Below are 17,217 nucleotides of genomic sequence, written 5' to 3' on the forward strand. Positions count from 1 at the left end.
AGTTTAAGGTTTGTTCCCGCCTCTCAGTAGGGCAGAAGCTTGGCAGCAGGATTCGATGCGCTGCGGACAATTAAGACGTTACATTCGCAAAACGCCAGCAGAGCTGTGTGCCTTTTCAACCCCAGAGGCCGTGCGGGCCTGGGCGCCGGGTGCAGGCGTGGGGCTCTGCCTGCGGCCAGAGTCCTCCGCCTCGGGGCTGCTCCAGCGGGGCTGCCACGCCTCTGCGGGCACCTGACCCCAAGGCCGGTCGGGGCAGGCTCAGCAGGTCACCTGGTTAGGAGCAGCGTTCTCCCCTGAGACGGCTGAAGAGAGAGAATCCTTAACGTGGGCTGTCGTGGGGGCAGGGGGCAGAATTCAGGAGCTGCCTGAGAGGGACACCAACTCAAAACCGTGCGGCCAGGAGGTGACGGGGTCGGGAGGGGGAGATGAAACTCCTGGGCGCAGCCCTGCCTGCAGACAGGGTCTACTGTGGCCTTCGGTTACGTCAGCCAACAGGTTCTTTTCTCTGGCTTTGCTCAAATCGACCTGTCACGTGGGACGTGAGGCGTGCTTCGTGATTTTGTTTCCTAAACAGCTTTGCTGAGCTGCAGGTCACAGGCCACGCAGCTCACCGCTCAGAGTGTGCAGCGCAGCGCTTCAGGGTCACGCAGCTGCACCACCACCACTGCCTTCCCTCCTGGAGCCCGGTCGTTTACTCCCTTAGGCACGTACCGCGGAGTGGAGTTGCTGGATCACATGGTAACTGTGCGTAGTTCTCTGAGGCACTGCCAGACGGGTCTCCACAGTGTCTGCAGCGTTTTGCGTTCCCACCACCAGGGCACAGGGGTCCCCGTTCCTCCCCGGCCTCACCTGCCCTAGTTCTCGCCTGCCTTTGTGACCACTGCCATCCTAGTGGGGGTGACGTCACGTGTCGTGGTTTTGATTCACGTGTCTCTAGTGGTGGTCACACGGAGCATCTTTTCATGTGCTTATTGGCCACTTACTGGCTGTATATTTTCTTTCGAGAAACATCTACGCAGATTCTTTGCCCAATTTTAAGTTGGGTTATTTGTCTTTTCATTATTAAATTGTAAGAGCTCTGTGTATATTTTAGATACAGGCCCATTATCAGATACATGATTTGCAAACATTTTTCTCTCATTCTGAGTTTTCTTCCCTCCCTCCCCCCCACCTCCCCCCTTCCCTCCCCCCTCCCCTCCCCTCCCCCTTCCTTCTGTGCCGTGTGGCTTGTTTGTGAGGTCTCAGCTCCCCCACCAGGGATTGAATCCGGGCCACAGCAGTGAAAGTGCTGACTTCTAACAACTGGACTGCCAGGCAATGTCCTCTTCACTTTTTAAAAAAATTTTAAATATATATATTTTATTTTCACTTTCTTGATCTTGTGTTTTAAATGCTTAGCGTCTCATAAAAGAATGGGAGATCTGATGTTGGATTCAGGGGTGAAGGGTGGAACCCGGGAAATAGGTTAGAGCCAGCAGGCAGGGTGGTGCCTGGGACAGACGGAGAGAATGAACTCTGCAAAACAGAATACTGAGTCACTTCATGATAAACTGTTTCTTTAAAAAATTTTAAAATCGTGGTAACATGCATATAAGAAAACATAGCATCTTAACCATTTTTAAGTGTCCACTGGCGCTAAGTACGTTTATGTTGTTGTGCAGCATCACCACCATCCTCTCCAGAACTTTCTCATCTTCCCAGACTGAAGCTCTGTCCTCATCAGACACTGACTGCCCGCCCCGCCCCCCACCCGCCCCTGACAACCACCATCCTACTTTCTGTCTCTGAATTTGACTCCTCTAGGGACCTCATCGAAGGGAATCAGACAGTACTTGTCCTTTTGTGACTGGCTTATATCACGGAGCATAATGTGCTCAGGGTTCATCCATGTTGTCACTTGAGCCAGAATGTCTTGACTTTTTAAGTCTGACTAATATTCCATTGTGTGTGTGGACCATATTTTGTTTCTCCATTCATCTGTGGACGGACACCTGGGGTAATTCTACCTTTTAGCTGTTGTGAACAGGGCCGTGAACATGAGAGTGCAAATACCTCTTCGAGACCCAGCTTTCAGTTCTGTTGGGTGTGTGCCCAGAAGTGAAATTGCTGGGTCCTGTGGTGATTCTATGTTTAATTTTGTGAGGGACTGATATACTGGCTTCCGCAGCGGCTGCACCATTTCACATGCCCACCAGCCACGTGTTAGGGTCCTAATGTCTCCGAGTCGTTGCCAACACTTGTTAATTTCTGTGGGTTTTTTCCCTTCTGATAGCAGCCATTGTGACGAGGTGGTGTATCACTGTGGTTCTGACTTGCGTTTCCCTGATGATTAGTGACGTTGAGCATCTTTTCCTTTGCTTATTACCATGTGCATATCTTCTTGGCAGAAAAGTCTATTCAAATCCTTTGTATATTTTTAGAATTGGATTTCTGTTGCTGTTGAGTTTCAGGAGTTCTCTGTATGTTCTGGATATTCATCGTTTATCAGTATGTGATTGTAAATATTTTCTCCCATTCTGTGAGTGGCCTGTTACTCTGTTGATGGTGTTGTTCAATGCACAAAAATTTTTAATTTTCATGAGGTGCAATTTGTCTGTTTTTCCTTTCATTGCCTATGCAAAGAAAAAAACTTTTGTTTTCTTCTGAAATTATTTTTACATGGTTTCACTCTCTTCTCTGAGAGACAGTTTTACCAGGTACACCATCCCGTCGCGTCACTGCCACTGCCATGGCCTTCATCCGTTCCGCTCACGAAGTCGGCTGTCTTTCCTCAAAGGTGACCCTCTTTATGGTTTTTTAGGATCTGCTTTCCATCTTTGGTGTTCTGCACGTTCCATCCAACGTCTGCCTGATCCTCACATCACAGCTGTGGTGGAATGTTCTGGATGCCAACACTTCCCGTGGGGGCCGTCCAGAGGCCCCATCCAGAGGCCGTTTCTTGGCCTCTCCAGCCGTGGTGCGGGGGCTTTGCTCCCGTCATTCAACACCTTGCTCATGACATTGCTGGAGTGCATGTGTGTTCCACAAGCCCTGTGGCCACGGGCCTCACCCCTGATGACCACACTGCCCCTGAACTGCATTGTGCCTTTTGTTTGAGTTCACCAGCCTGACCCCAGTGCCTCCGATGAAGGTCGTGGGGGGCGGGGCTCATGCTTACCAGGTGGTGGGTGGGGGGGCCTGCCTCCCACCCACGTGTTTCCAGTTCTCTCCTCCCTTGTTCCTACTAACCCCCGACTCATGGAGCGCTGTGGGGAGGGGAGGGGGCTCCCTGCCGGCCACCCCGTGGGTCATGGTTATTTCTGTGGGTGAGCAGAACCAGGGCAAGAATGCTGTCCAGGAGTGTCGCTGTCCCAGCCCCAGCCTGTGACCGTTCCTTACCAATCGCAGGGCTCCTCGCTGGCCTTTCTTGAAACCTGAGAGTCTTTTCCAATGTCCCCTTCTCTGGCCGCAGCCCCTGGCCCCACACCCAGTACCAGGGCGTCTGCCCAGAGGTGCAGAGGCTGGCGTGTTCTTCAGCCTCACTCGCCACTGGTTGAGACGGTCCCCTCTGCCTCCGTCCGCTGAGGTCAGTGGACAGGTGGGGGTCCTGCTCGGACACCAGTGAGGATGCCCTGGCACTCCCTCGTGGCGGGCGGCCCTGGCTTAGGAGGCAGGCGCTCAGCCTCAGAGCCGCTCCACGGCGGGGGCAGGCTCCCAGCATGCCTGATAAAGCCCATTAAGTCTCTCGGGTGGGGGCTCTTGAAGGCTGACAGGCAGCCACTCTTGACTCTGGCGTTCCTGCCAGCTGAAATGCTTCCCGTAGCAGCTGACTCTCAGAACCCCTCCTGCAGGGGGGCTGGTTTGGAGTCAGGAGGAGGAAGGGCCCTGGCGCTGTGCACGAGGGCTCACAGACGCACTGGGCTGGCTGGAGGGAGGAACCGATGGGCTGTTGCCCTGGGTGGGATCCCAGGTTATGAGCGCTGGATTCTAGAAACTGAACAAGCATCAAGTCTAGCCATCCTAAGGTCTGCGAGTCTGGATCCTCCCTCTGTTTAATCAGGTGCTGCCTTCTGGCGAGACCTCGGACCAGCCACGTCCCCAGAGCCGTCTCCACCTCCGCTCCGCTCCCAAGCAGAGGTCATCGTCACTTTGTGTGTGTTGCTGACTGCCCCGTGAGGCGGGGCCTTGTCTGTCTGGGTTCCCGCCAGCTCCTCTCGACCTGGGACAGTGCTTGCCACACAGCAGGCCCCCAGGAAACGTCTGTGGGACGCGGGATGCAGGGATGGCTGGTCCCTGCGTGTGCACGGCCGCGCGTTCTGTGGACAGCTCTCCCGTCTTCGGCCAGTGCGCTGGCATCCGCGTCTCCTGCCGGTGTGCAGCGATGTCCCCATCCGGAGGCAGGATTAGCTATGTCCACAGCCTGTTCCCAGGGCTCTGCAGGGCCCTGTACAGGCAGACCTTGTTTTATTGTGTTTCTCAGATATCGTGGTTTTCACAAGGTAAAGGTTTGTAGCAACCCTGCGTGCGTGGAGCAAATCTATCAGCGCCATTTTTCCAACAGCATCTGCTCACTTTGTGTCTCTGTGTCACACGTTGGTAATTCTTGCAATGTTCAAACTCTTTACCGGCAAAAAAATTACAACGCTGAAGGCTCAGGTGACGGTGAGCATTTTTTAGAAGAAAGTATTTTTTAATTAAGGCAAATACATTTTTTTAGACATAGTGCTGTTGCACACTTAGTAGACTGTTGTGTGGTGTGAACATAACTTTCATATGCACTGGGAAACCAAACAACTCACGTGACCCGATGTATTGAGATATTCACTATATTGAGGCGGTCTGAAACTGGACTTGCAGTAGCTCCAAGGTATGCCTGTAATTAGTTGTGACCGATAACTTCCCATCTCAGAGCAGAACCTTTTGGCTTTGGAGAAACCGTGTGGCCTCCTACACTGAGGATCATAAACAAAATGAAAAGACAACCTACGGACTGGGAGGAAATATTTGCAAACGATGCTACTGACAAGGGCTTAATTGCCAAACTATACAAACAGCTCACACAAACTCAATAACAAACAAACAAATAAACAAACAAAAAACCCAATTGAAAAATGGGCAGGAGACCTCAAAGACATTTGTCCAAAGAAGACATGTAGATGGCACAAGAAAAGATGCTCAACATCACTGATTATTAGAGCAATGCAAGTTAATACTACGATGAGGTACCACCTCATGCCAGTCAGAATGGCCATTATTAATAATCTACAAATAACAAATGCTGGAGAGGGTATGGAGAAAAGAGAACCCTCCTACACTGTTGGTGGGAGTGTACATTTGTGCAGGCACTATGGAAAACAGTATGGAGGGTCCTTAGAAACTAAAAATAGAGCTACCATGTGATCAGCAATCCCATTCCTAGGTATATACCTGAAGAACACTCTAATTCAAAAAGATACATGCACCCCTATGTTCACGGCAGTGCTGTTTACAACAGCCAAGACATGGGAGCAACCTGAATGTCCATTGACATGGACAAATAAGATGTGGTATGTATACACAATGGAATATTAGTCATAAACAAGAATGAAATAATGCCATCTGCAGCAACGTGGATGGACTAAGTGAAGTAGGTAAAGAGATTATTACTCTAGGTGAAGTAAATCAAACAAAAAGATTTTTATATACCATATGATATCACTTATATGTGGAACCTAAAATATGACACAAGTGAACATATCTGTGGAAGAGAAACAGACTCACAGAGAGAACAGACTTGTGGTTGCCAAGGGAGGGGACATGGGGGAGGGAAGGAGTGGGAGTTTGGGATTAGTAGATGCAAACTATTACATCTGGATGGATAAACCACAAGGTCCTACTGTAGAGCACAGGGAACTACACTCAATGTCCTGTGATAAACCATGATGGACGAGAGTATGAAGGAGAGGGTATGTATACATCTGTATAACGGAGTCACTGCTGTACAGCAAAAATTAACACAACGTTCTAAAGCAACTATACCTCAATAAAACGAAAAAAAAAGAGGGTCCCCGATCCTCACTCCTCCCTGTTACACACTAGGCCGCCCCTCCCGTGAGGGTGCAGGGTCCATCTCCCCACCCCTGGAGTCTGGGCTGGCCCTGTGACTCGATCTGACCCACAACGTGGCTACAGTGTCGGTGTGCCAGTTCTGATGCCAGGCCTCAAGGGCCTTGCAGCGGTCATTTTCTCCTGGCTCACGGGAAGAAACCTGGGCCAACCTGCTGGCGGACGACAGACCATGTGGAGGAGAGGCCAGCTGCCCAGGCAAAGGCCATCCAAGACCAGCCTACAGCCAGCTGACCCCAAACAGTTGGCCTGCAGGCCTGTGAGCAGTAATTAGCGCTTGTGATTTTAAGCCACGGAGTGTGGTTTGTTAGCATAAGGTGGCCAGAGGAAACACAGGGCAAGGAGTTAAATGTGAACCCCAGATAAACTACAGAAAGGTGCTGCCTATCTGAAATTCAAATTTAACGGGGCTTCCTGTGTTTTTATTTGCTAAATCTGGCAACGCTAGTGAGACAGCAGTGCTGTGAACTGAATCCTGAATCCCCCCAAATTCACATGTTACATCCCTTACCCCCGTACTTTAGAGCGGGGCTGCATTTGGAGCCGGAGCTTTAAAGGGGATGAACACAAGCTCGTCCGTGTGGACCCTCACCCCATCTGACCGGTGTCCTTGTAAGAGGAGGTCAGGACACAGACACACCCAGGGTGGCCCCGGTGAGCACACAGGGAGGAGACCTCTACACGCCAAGGAGAGAGGCCTGCGGAGGAACCAGCCCTGCCCACCCCTGGGCCTCAGACGTCCAGCCTCCAGGACTGAGATGCACAGAGGCTCCCTGTGTGGCATTTGTCACGAACCCCCGACCCCCCGACCCCCCAGCTGATGCGCAGGCAGTGGGGCTGTGGCTCAGCTGTGGGGCGGCCGGCCCCGGGCCCCGGGCAGGGGATGCTCGGGCAGCCTCCCCTGTGCAGCCCCTGCTCCGCACCGGGGACCCCTGCGCGGAGGAAGCGGGGCGCAGAGCCGGGGGCTGCAGGTGCGCGCTCGGCCTTCAACAGCCCCCGCTGAGCGCCGCGTCTGCGCCAGGGGCAGGGGTTCTCCCGGGGGTTCTGCTCCTAAACCGCGTCCCCCGCGCTGCTGACAACTCGCTCTGGGCCCCCAGGGTCCGCGCGGCCGCACCTTCCGAGCGCCGTGGCCAGGTGCGCAGTGGACGCTGCACCGGGGCGCCCCCTCCTGCGGCGCTCGGCGCCCCCACCCCCGCCCCGCCCCGCCCCGCCCCGCCCGCGGCCCCCACCGCACAGCGCACGCGCGGGAATCCCTGTCCACCCGCCGCACCTGCGCTGGGTCCCGGCGCCCTGGACGCCGCGGGCTCTGCGTCCTCGCAGTCAGGGCGGGCTCTCCCGGAGCCTCCCGGCGTCCTCGGAGCAAACCAGTGACACGGAACCAGGACGCCCAGAACCTTCCAGCGTCCACGGGGCGAACGCCCAGTGACACGGAACCAGGACGCCCAGAACCTTCCAGAGTCCACGGGGCGAACGCCCAGTGACACGGAACCAGAACCTTCTAGAGTCCACAAAGCAAAGTGTGAACCACACGGAACCAGGACGCCCAGAACCTTTCAGCGTCCACGGGGCGAACGCTGAGTGACACGGAACCAGGACTCCCAGAACCTTCCAGAGTCCACGGGGCGAACGCCCAGTGACACGGAACCAGGACGCCCAGAACCTTCCAGAGTCCACGGGGCAAGCGCCGAGGGGCACGGAAGCGGAAGTGGCCGGCGCGGCCCGCGCCCTCCCAGGCTGCCGGGAGACGGCCGAGGCGGCGCCCGTGGACCCCCGGGGACGCGCGCGGGTCCTCAGCGCCGCGCGGCCGGAGACAGGCGGGCCCTGCGCCCCGGAGCGCCCCGGGCCGTCCGCGGGAGGCCCCCCGCGCGGGCAGGATGCTGGGCCCGGGCCAGGCTGCGCTCGCGCCCTCGCCTCGGGGCTGGCAGGTGAGCCCCGCTCCCGGGGAGGCCGCCGCGGTCCCGGGGTCCTGTGCCGCTGCTGCGGGCGGGGTGGGGGGATGGGCGGGGGGCTTGGGGCGGGGTGACGCGATCTACCGGGACGCACCTGTGTTTGCGCCCTGCCCCGTGCTGGCCCGCAGCGCCCGCCGCCCGTGGGGTTCCTGCGCGGTGCGAGCGCGGAGGGTGCCGTCCGCTGCCCAGGCGGCTCCGGGAACGTAGGGACGGGCCGAGGGGAGGTGGTGGCGGGTCGGGAGCGTCCGCCGCCCTCCGCTCCGCAGGGCTGGCCCGGAGCTCGGGCTGCGGCCCCGGGGGCGGGCGAGGCCTCCCCGAGACCCCCGGCGAGGGCCGCGCGGGGCCCGCGCCCTTTCCCTGCGGGAGACCAGGCTTCGGCGGAGGCAGGTGAAAGCCCTGGTTGGCTTTAGGTGCGAGGCGGGCGGCCCGCGGCTCGCAGGCGCCGCGGGGCCGGCGGGCAGCGGGCGGGTGGGACGTGCTCGGGCCGCAGAGCAGCGGGAGCCCCGGGGCCGGTGCTGCCGGGGCACAGCCGGGCCCCCCGCCGCCCCGCGCAGCGCGGCCCTCGCGGGCTCCCGGGCCTCCCCGAGCGGCGCGCCCCGTGGAGGGAGGGCCGTCCGCCCCGCTTGCGTGCCCGCCGTGCCCACAGCCCGCGGCCCGCCGCAGGCGCCCTGCGCGGGAGCCCAGGCGAGCAGCCCCCGCCCGGGGCCGGGCCGCGGTCCTCGCAGCGACGCTTCTCTCTCGTACACCCGAGCGTCTCGCGCTGCGCCTCGTGTCGCGAAGCCCTTCTCCATCCCGCGCGCGCACCGCGACGTGCGCGGCGGAGGAGCGGCTCGGGGACGCCGGGGGCAGGCGGGGCCCCCCGGCAGCTGCCGAGCGTCGGTCGGAGCCCCGGGTCTGGGCGAGCCGAGACCACGGCCGCACCGGAGTTTCTGACGTGGGGCCCGCTGCCTTGTCCGCAGCCGCCTGTGCGTCTGTCCCGCCCGGCTGTCCCCGAGGCGCCTCCCCCTCGCGCAGAGCCGGGCCCGCGTAGCTGACCTGCTTCTCCGAGCTCTGTGAGCCACGCCAGCGGGGGAACCGGCCCGAGCAGGGGGTCGTGCGACCCTCACCTGCCGCTGGCGGGACGGAAGCGCGGGCGGCCGCCTGCACTGGGACTGGGGTCGGGGGTCAGGGGCATCTCGGGGGGCCGAGCCCTTGACCCGACGTTCCCTGCGGGTAGAGAGGGTCGGAATCAGGTCCAGTTGTGGGACCGCAGCCGGGGTTGGAGAATGGTCCGGTGTTGTGCTGCAGAAACGCATGCGCTGGAATTGGTGTCAGAATTGCAGGGATATTTAGCTCAGTTATTTTCATTGTTTCTTTTTTGTTAACGTGACTGTTTAAGGCCGTGGTTTTTCCTCTGAGGGGCATTCGCTCCGATGTCTTGGTTTTAGTATACCTGCACGTTCCAAATGTGGGTTTTGATTTCTTCTTTAATCCAGATGTTGCTTAAAAGAGCGCTTTACCACTTCCAGGCAAAGGGCCTTTATATTGGTTTCACCTCATTTTATTGAATTGTGAATGGAGACTTTTTCTGTAGTAATTTTTTAACCTGATAAAATGTGTGTCGCTTAAAAATTCAGATTGTGGCATATCGAACTTAGAACAAAGCCCCTGTGCCTTGTGGTACCCAGACCCCCCCCCCCCCCCCGCGGCGACCCTCGCCCATCTTTTCAGAGGTGAGTCCTTCCGGGTCTCGAGGGCAGAAGCGCTGAGCCTGGGCACGCGGCTGTTAAGGCGCCGTCTGCGGTCGTCGTCATAGCTCGGGATGCAGCTCCTAATGCCTCACCGCCCCGCGCGCACGCCGCCTCCGTGTCCTGCCCTGCCTTACCTGGTGGGCGCCGTGGACGCTCAGTCCTGGGTGCATCCTGGGTCTGGGGTCCCCGTGTCCCTCTCCCCGCTCGTGCCCTCGTGGAGCTGAGTGCATTCTCCAGGGGCTCGTTCACAAGGGTGTGTGGGGAGGCAGAATTATTGGTGTCCCTTTAAAATGCCCGGTCTCCACTTACCGCGATAGTCCTGGGTTGGGTGTTGAATTCCAGGTGCGAGCACATTTTCCCCCAATTCTGGTCGTCGTCCAGCTTCCGTGTTGCTGTGGAGGACGTGGATGCCACTGGCCTCCCCACCTCACGTGCCCTGCGCCGGCCCGACGCAAGCATCTAATGGGTTCGATGTGTCTTAGTTTGGGTCTTTTTTCATTCGTTGGGTCCTTGGCAACGAGGCCTCTCAGCGTGGAAACTAATGTCACTCAGTTCTGGAATGTTCTCTCTTGTTGTTTGCTGGGTAATTTTCTGCCCTTAGTTTTCTCCAGTCTCCCTGAATTCCTATTATCCAGATGTTGGGCAACTTGGATTGACTGATTTTGTTTTCAGCCTTTTTGTCCTTTTACCTTATTCTCTGGAAGATTTCCTCAAGTTTGTCCTCCTGTCATCCTGCGTAATTTTAAAATTTGTGCCCCCACAAGTGTAATTTCTACGAGTGCCTTAGACACTGTTCCTGGATTTCCTTTTCGGTTCCTCCCTTATCGCTCAGAAGATACTCATTTTAGTTTTACTTTAAAGTTTCGCTCTGCGGCCTGTGTCAGAGACCCTCTGAGACCCTCCGTTTTACTCTCTGTTTTTGAAGATCTCTCTGTTGGCTCCTTGCCTGTCTATTCATATTAAAAAGGCAGGCGCTGAGAGCTGATTAAACACATAATGAGTGTTAGTAAGGGCTGAAACTGGAAGTTAGCCCGGTGCCCATCGGCGGTAGGGTGGACGCAGCAGTGTATCTGTTGTGCAGCGCGTGGGTGGTCTGTACACACATTCCTGCAGGCAGTTCTCACAGACGTGATTTCAGCAGAAGCCGTGCACACGCGTGGCTCCCTCACAGAACCGTGAAAACAGCAACAGGACTCTGTCACCAGACGTCAGCACGGTGGTTGTCTCTGAAATGGGGTGGGGCTGGCAAAGGGTGAGGGGCTTCCGGGATGCTGGTGGCCGGTGTGCTGTTAGTGGAAATTCAGCCAGCAGGACACACGTGACGTGGGCACCTCTCGTGCGTCGATGACACTTTAACACAGTTAAAAGCATAAGAATGAAACTGTGTGTTTGGGGTGGGGCTTGCGGATGGGCGGTCCTCCTGGTGGTGACCCCACCCTCTCCCCCTGCGAGTGTGCTGTGAGTGCATCAGGGTGGGGCCTTGGGTCTTGTGACCCCAGGGACACACTTTCTCGGTGAGGAGCCTCCCGTGTGCCCCAGAGAGCCTCCGGGTCACCTTCTGCAGAGAGCACGTCTCCCGTCTTCTTTTGGGTGGGGAGGGGGGTCCCCTGGCTGTACAGTTGGCTGGGGAGCGATGCCACACAGTGGCCAGGCCCGTCTCCGGTTCCCAGCCTTTCTGGGTCTCCAAGCGGGAGCTGGGTTCTGCGTGGCTTCCCCAACCCTGGCATCTAAACAGTGTTCATCTCTCCACATCTCCTCTGTTGTCTTTCTGGGCCTCCGATGAGTACGTGAGGGGACATCTGGACTGATGCTCTGAGTCCTCTTTTTTCTTTCATGTTTTCCATCTCCCTTTCCTTTTGTTCTACTTCCTAGTAGATTTCTTCACCTTTATGTTCCAGTCCTCACGTAGTTTTTTTTAAAAACAGCTGCCATGGTTTTATATTTTTATTTAGAGTGTTTATCTTGAGATAGTCCCGTGCAATTATAAGAAATAATACTGAGAGATATCGTGTACTGTTTACCCAATTTACCCCAGTGGTGACGTAGGAAAGTATCACAATGAAGATATTGGTCTTGATATTGATACAGTCAAGACGCAGGCGATTCCACCAGCAGGGTCCCTGTGCCGCCCTTTCACAACCACACCCACCTCTCCCTCCCCCTCGCTCCATCCCTGGTCCCAAGCTGTCACTCCTCTGCTCTCTAGTTCTATAATTCTGTCATTTCAGGCGTGCATGTGAATGGAGTCATGCCGTGTGAAGCCTTCTGTGGTCGGCTTTTCCACGCGGCGTAGTCCCCTGGAGAGTCACCTGGGTTGTCCCTGTGCCAGTAGCCTGTTCCTTTACTGCCGAGCAAGATTCCACGGTGCAGGTGGACCACAGTCTGTTTAAGCATTTACTTGTCAAAGGACATCTGAATTGTTTCAGTTTTTCACTTATAAATAAAGCTGCTGTGAATATTCATATTCAGATTGTTGCAGGAATGTAAGTTTTCATTTCTCTGTGACAAATGCCCAGGAGTGCAGTTGATGACAGCTGCGTGTTTAGTTTTATGAGAAATGGCCCCTGTTTTCCTGAATGGCTGCACCACTTCACAGCAGTGAAAAAGCAACAGTTTCTCTGCATCACCACCAGCATTTGGTGTTTAACATTTTAGCCACTGTGATAGGTGCATCTCATTGCATTTTTTAAAATTTATTTTATTTATTTATTGGCTGAGTTGGGTCTTCGTTGCTGCACACGGGCTCTCTCTAGTTGCAGAGATTGGGGACTGCTTTTCGTTGTGGTGCATGGGCTTCTCATTGCAGTGGCTTCTGTTGTTGTGGAGCACAGGCTCTAGGTGCATGGGCTTGAGTGGTTGTGGCTCAAGGGCTCAGTAGTTGTGGCTCATGGGCTTTAGAGAGCAGGCCCAGTCGTTGTGGCGCACGGGCTTCGTTGCTCCGCAGCATGTGGGGTCTTCCCAGACCGGGAATCAAACCCGTGACCCCTGCATTGGCAGGCGGGTTCTTACCCCCTGCGCCCCCAGGGGGGCCCTCGTTGCAGCTTGAACGTGACTCTCTCTCGTGGTATGACGTTGAACCTCTCTCTGTGTGCCCATTTGCCTTCTGTATGTCTTCCTCAGTGAAACGTGTGCTTACGTCTATTGCCGATTTTCTAACTGGATGTTTGTTTTTTACTGTTAAGTTCTGAGCGTTCCTTCTGTGTTCCAGATGCTAGTCCTTTGTCGGGCTTGTGGCGCGCAGGTATTCCTCCCCCTCTGCCGCCTTCCTCTTCACTCTGTTAATAGGGTGCTTTGCAGGCGAACGTGTTTCATTTTGATAAGCTCCAGTTTGTCGATTTTTCCTTTTATGGGCCATGCTTTTGGTGACAAGTCTTAGCACTAGCTCTAGATCTGGAAGATTTTCCTCTGTTTTTCTTTTTCCTAAACATTTTGTAGTTTTACATTTTACAGTAAACTTCATGATCCATTTTGAGTTAATTTGTATATATCCAGTAAGGTTGAAGTTCATGTTTTTTCAGGAATCATCTGAAAAAGTTAATTATTAGATTTATTTTTTTAGAACAGTTTTAGATTTACAGAAAAATTGAGGCAGCGGTATGGAGAGGTCCGCTGTGCTCTGCGTCTCCCAGGCTCAGCTTCCCCTTGTGAGCACCTGGCCTGAGCGTGGTGCACGTGCCCCGGCAGTGAGCCAGTGTCCGTGCGTTACTGTCACCTGAAGTCCATAGTTCATGCTTCATGTTGTGCGTCCTGTGGGTTTTGACAACGTGTGTCGTCGTGTGTCCACCACTCCAGTCTCATGCGGGATAGTTTCTCTGTCCTGAAAATGCCTGTGCTTAGTGATCACTGACTCTCATTCTGTCTCTGTAGTTTTGCCTTTTCCATAATGTCATGGATCTGGGATCGTATGGTATGTAGGCTTTGCATACGGGCATCTCTCAGTTAGCAGTTGGCATTTACGTCTCCTCCGTGCGTATTTTTTTAAGTTTGTGGCTTGATAGCTCATTTCTTTTTTATCACTGAACAGTATTCTGCTGTATGCATTACCACATTGGTTTATCCACACACCTGTTGACAGATATTTTGAATGCTTCCAGTTAGGGGCAATTACAAATAAAGCTGTTATAAACATAGCAGTAGTTTTTGTCTGGACATAGGTTTTCAGCTCCGTTGGGTGAATACGTAGACGCATGATTGCTGGATTATATGGGAGGACTGTGTTTAGCTTTGTAAGAAACCTCCAGTGTTGCAGAAATGCTCTGCGGTTCTGCACTCCCACCAGCCACGAGTGAGCGTTCCTGTTGCTCCTCGTCCTCACCAGCTTCTGGTGGTGCTGTTTTTTAAAATGAGCGCAGTGTGGTGGTTTTATGGACTGGACGTAGCATTTCTCTTGTCCCCGTGAGAAGACGGATGAGCATTTCCTGCCGGGGTCCTGCCTTACTTTGGTTGCTTCAGTTCCCTAGTCTGTGGTCATTTTGTTCTCTGTCCTTCATGTTGGGGGCTTTCTGCATGTTTCAGGTCATCCTTGGCTTTCCATTCACAGTCAAGAGCTAATGGGATACTCTGTGTTCTCTGGCTGGGCTTTGTGGTTGGCGAGCAGGCAGGAGCAGCTGTTTTATTGGGGAGGGCGCCAGGTGTCTGATCTCGGACTGGGTGGAGGAGGTGGGCAGCCTCCTTCCTGCTGGGGCTGTGTGTGGGGTGGAGGGCAGTCTGGGGGGGGTGTGTCCACTCTGCCCCAGCCCCGGGCCTGGTCCTCACGCCCTCACGCGCTTCTCTGCACCCCCCAGCACACCCACAGAGTGAGTCTGCAGCCCCGGCCGGGGCGGGGGTGGGGTGGGTGTTGGCGTCTGCCAGGTGTCGGGCACGGGCAGCGCAAGGGACCGGCGGCAGTGCGTACAGACACCAGCCCGGCCCTGGTTTTCTTCCTGGCGCCCCTTCCCTTTCCTGCTGGTGCCCTCGCGTCACTGCAGGGACACAGGCTCCGTCTCGGCGCCTCTCCTCGCCGGCCCTGGGGTCGGACTTTCCTGACCTGTCAGGTCAGGTGTGCTTTTTCACACCTTCCTACAGGTGAGAGCACCCCCAGCTGCTGACACTTCTCTGATGTCCTGTGTCTCTGCGGGCTTAAGTTTATGCACATCTTAAGTTCCTTCCGTATGGTCTTGGGTGAAAGCAGAAGGAAACTCGTGTGGTTCGTCTATCACCTTTAACCCACATCCCTCAATTATCTTATAAATGTAAGATTCGTAGATAGAGGAATACTTTAAACATTCCAGGGGCATGTAAAGTAAATGAAAAAGGGTGCCATTTTCTCACCGTTCTGCCACTTTCCCACTTCCCAGAAGTCACACGGTCGACCGTTAGGGATGCGCCGCGCCTGGTATTTGTCGATGCACGTGGGCGATCACAGACTGAGCGTACACACCCCACGTGGACTGTGGCCACGCCCCGTGGGCAGACATGGGATGTGCCCTGCGGACCCCCCTTCCCTCGAGGAGAGCGGGTGGTCTCTGGATGCAAGGCGAGGTTGTGTCCTCTCGGGGAGCCCGGGCCCAGAGCAGCAGGAGGGGGGCACAGGGCTGCCCACCCGGGCTCCGGAGCTCCCGCCAGGCGGCCGGGCCGTGGGGTCTGCTGGAGACCGAGGACCCCACCCAGTCCTGCATCCCCACTTCCCTCCCCGGGGGTCCTGCCGACAGGCACCACCGGACGTCGTCGGATCCGGGAGACCCGTGCTCTTCCTGACCCTGATGTCTTTCCGTGTCAGTGCACGTGGGTCTGCCCCTTCCTTTTCCCTCCCTCCCTCCCTCCCTTCCTTCCTTCCTTCCTTTCTTTTTTAATTTTGGCCACAACCCGCAGCATGTGGGATCTTAGTTCCCTAACCAGAGATCAAACCCGCGTCCCCTGCAGTGGAAGCACGGACTCTTAACCTCTGGACCGCCAGGGGAGTGCCACCACCCTGCCTTTTTAACGGCTGTATAGTCCTTTATAGCACGGAAGCCGTGTAATTATTTCACCATTCTCTTTCTGATGAAACTTTAGAGTTCTCCCCTTTCTACTAAAAATCTTGTGATACTTTAAATCTGTATATTTCACCTCAGCAGACTAGTGTGCAAACAACGTGTGCACTTGTTCTTCTCTTACCACCTCTCGCTGGGGGTACGTGCGCGGCAGACCCCACCACGCCTCTCCCGTAGAGCAGCCCTCGCGCCCAGAGGGAGGGGAGCAGGCGGGGACCGAGGGACTCAAGGGCTGTCGCCGCCGCGCCCGCCTCGCTCTGGAGGGCTGTTTACACACAAACCAACGACAAGATAATTACCTGCCACTCCTGCCCGCTCATTAAACCCGCCCCAAGAGGCCCCGGTAGACACGGCTTTTTTAGCTCTGTTGGAATTTCTACACGAACCAGAGAATTTTAAAATATGAATTTTATTCTCCTCACATGTCGCTGTTGGATTTTGACAGGTATTTCTTACATGTTGATTCCCCGAAATATTTCCCCTTTTCCACACAGGTCACCCACGGCTCAGTCGGTCATCTGGCCTTTCCTTCTCTGCCTCCTGTGACCCGCAGCTTCCCCCGTGGCTCTGACTCTTCTCCGTGTCCGGGGCTGGGGGGCTCCCCTTTCTCATCCCACCCCTTCCTGCAGGGGTTTGTCCCTGGGGACCCGTTCATGGGCTCTCCCCTTCCTCCCCAGCATAGCCAGGAGGGGACCCTGGACAGTGTTTTTTTACGCCATCCAGCATCCGCCCCCCCGTTAGTTTAGTGGGTGTTGTGTGGAAAGTCACCGGATGCCCTAGGACCCCCAGGTCTGCAGGATGGGCGTGCCTCCCCAGAGGTTACCCGCAGACGCTCAAAGCACACGGCTTGTCAAATAAATAAAAGTCACACCCCGGGAAGCAAGGGGCTGGAGGCGGGAGAGATGCTCGCACTCCCTGCATCTGCTCTGCGCCCGACATCCGGCCTCCCTCCCGCTGGTGGTGCCCTAGGCAGGAGGACCAGCGTCGAGGACGAGGACGGATCAGGGGGCCAAGGACACGAGCTGGCCCTCCTAGCGACGCAAGCGCACGTATGCCTGCCGAGCGCTGTCACAGCCAGCTAGCCGATCGGCAGCCAGCAGCAGCTGTGGGTTTTATCTGGAGGAGGACCGCAGGGGCCCCGATGGGTGTCACCAGTGAGGCCTCACGAAATTTTTCTCCTGTCTGTTCTCAAACTGTGTAATAGCTAGTGCACTGTACAGTCACCTTTGTTTTGAATTGTTTCATGACGTTGTGTTATGCACATCAAGGTGTGTGTACAAGCATATGTGCATCTACATTTATAACGAAGCAAATATCTGCGCGTGGCTCTCAGGCTGACACAGGGAGGTCCGTGGTGCCTGAGAGGCCCCGTGAGCCCGCAGCCCCCAGAGCAGCTCCCCGTTCCGTAATTCGTGCTGCACGTTTACAGCTTTTATTGGCAGT

The sequence above is a fragment of the Hippopotamus amphibius genome, chromosome 13 (assembly GCF_030028045.1).
Source record: "Hippopotamus amphibius kiboko isolate mHipAmp2 chromosome 13, mHipAmp2.hap2, whole genome shotgun sequence".
NCBI classification, from domain to species: domain Eukaryota; kingdom Metazoa; phylum Chordata; class Mammalia; order Artiodactyla; family Hippopotamidae; genus Hippopotamus; species Hippopotamus amphibius.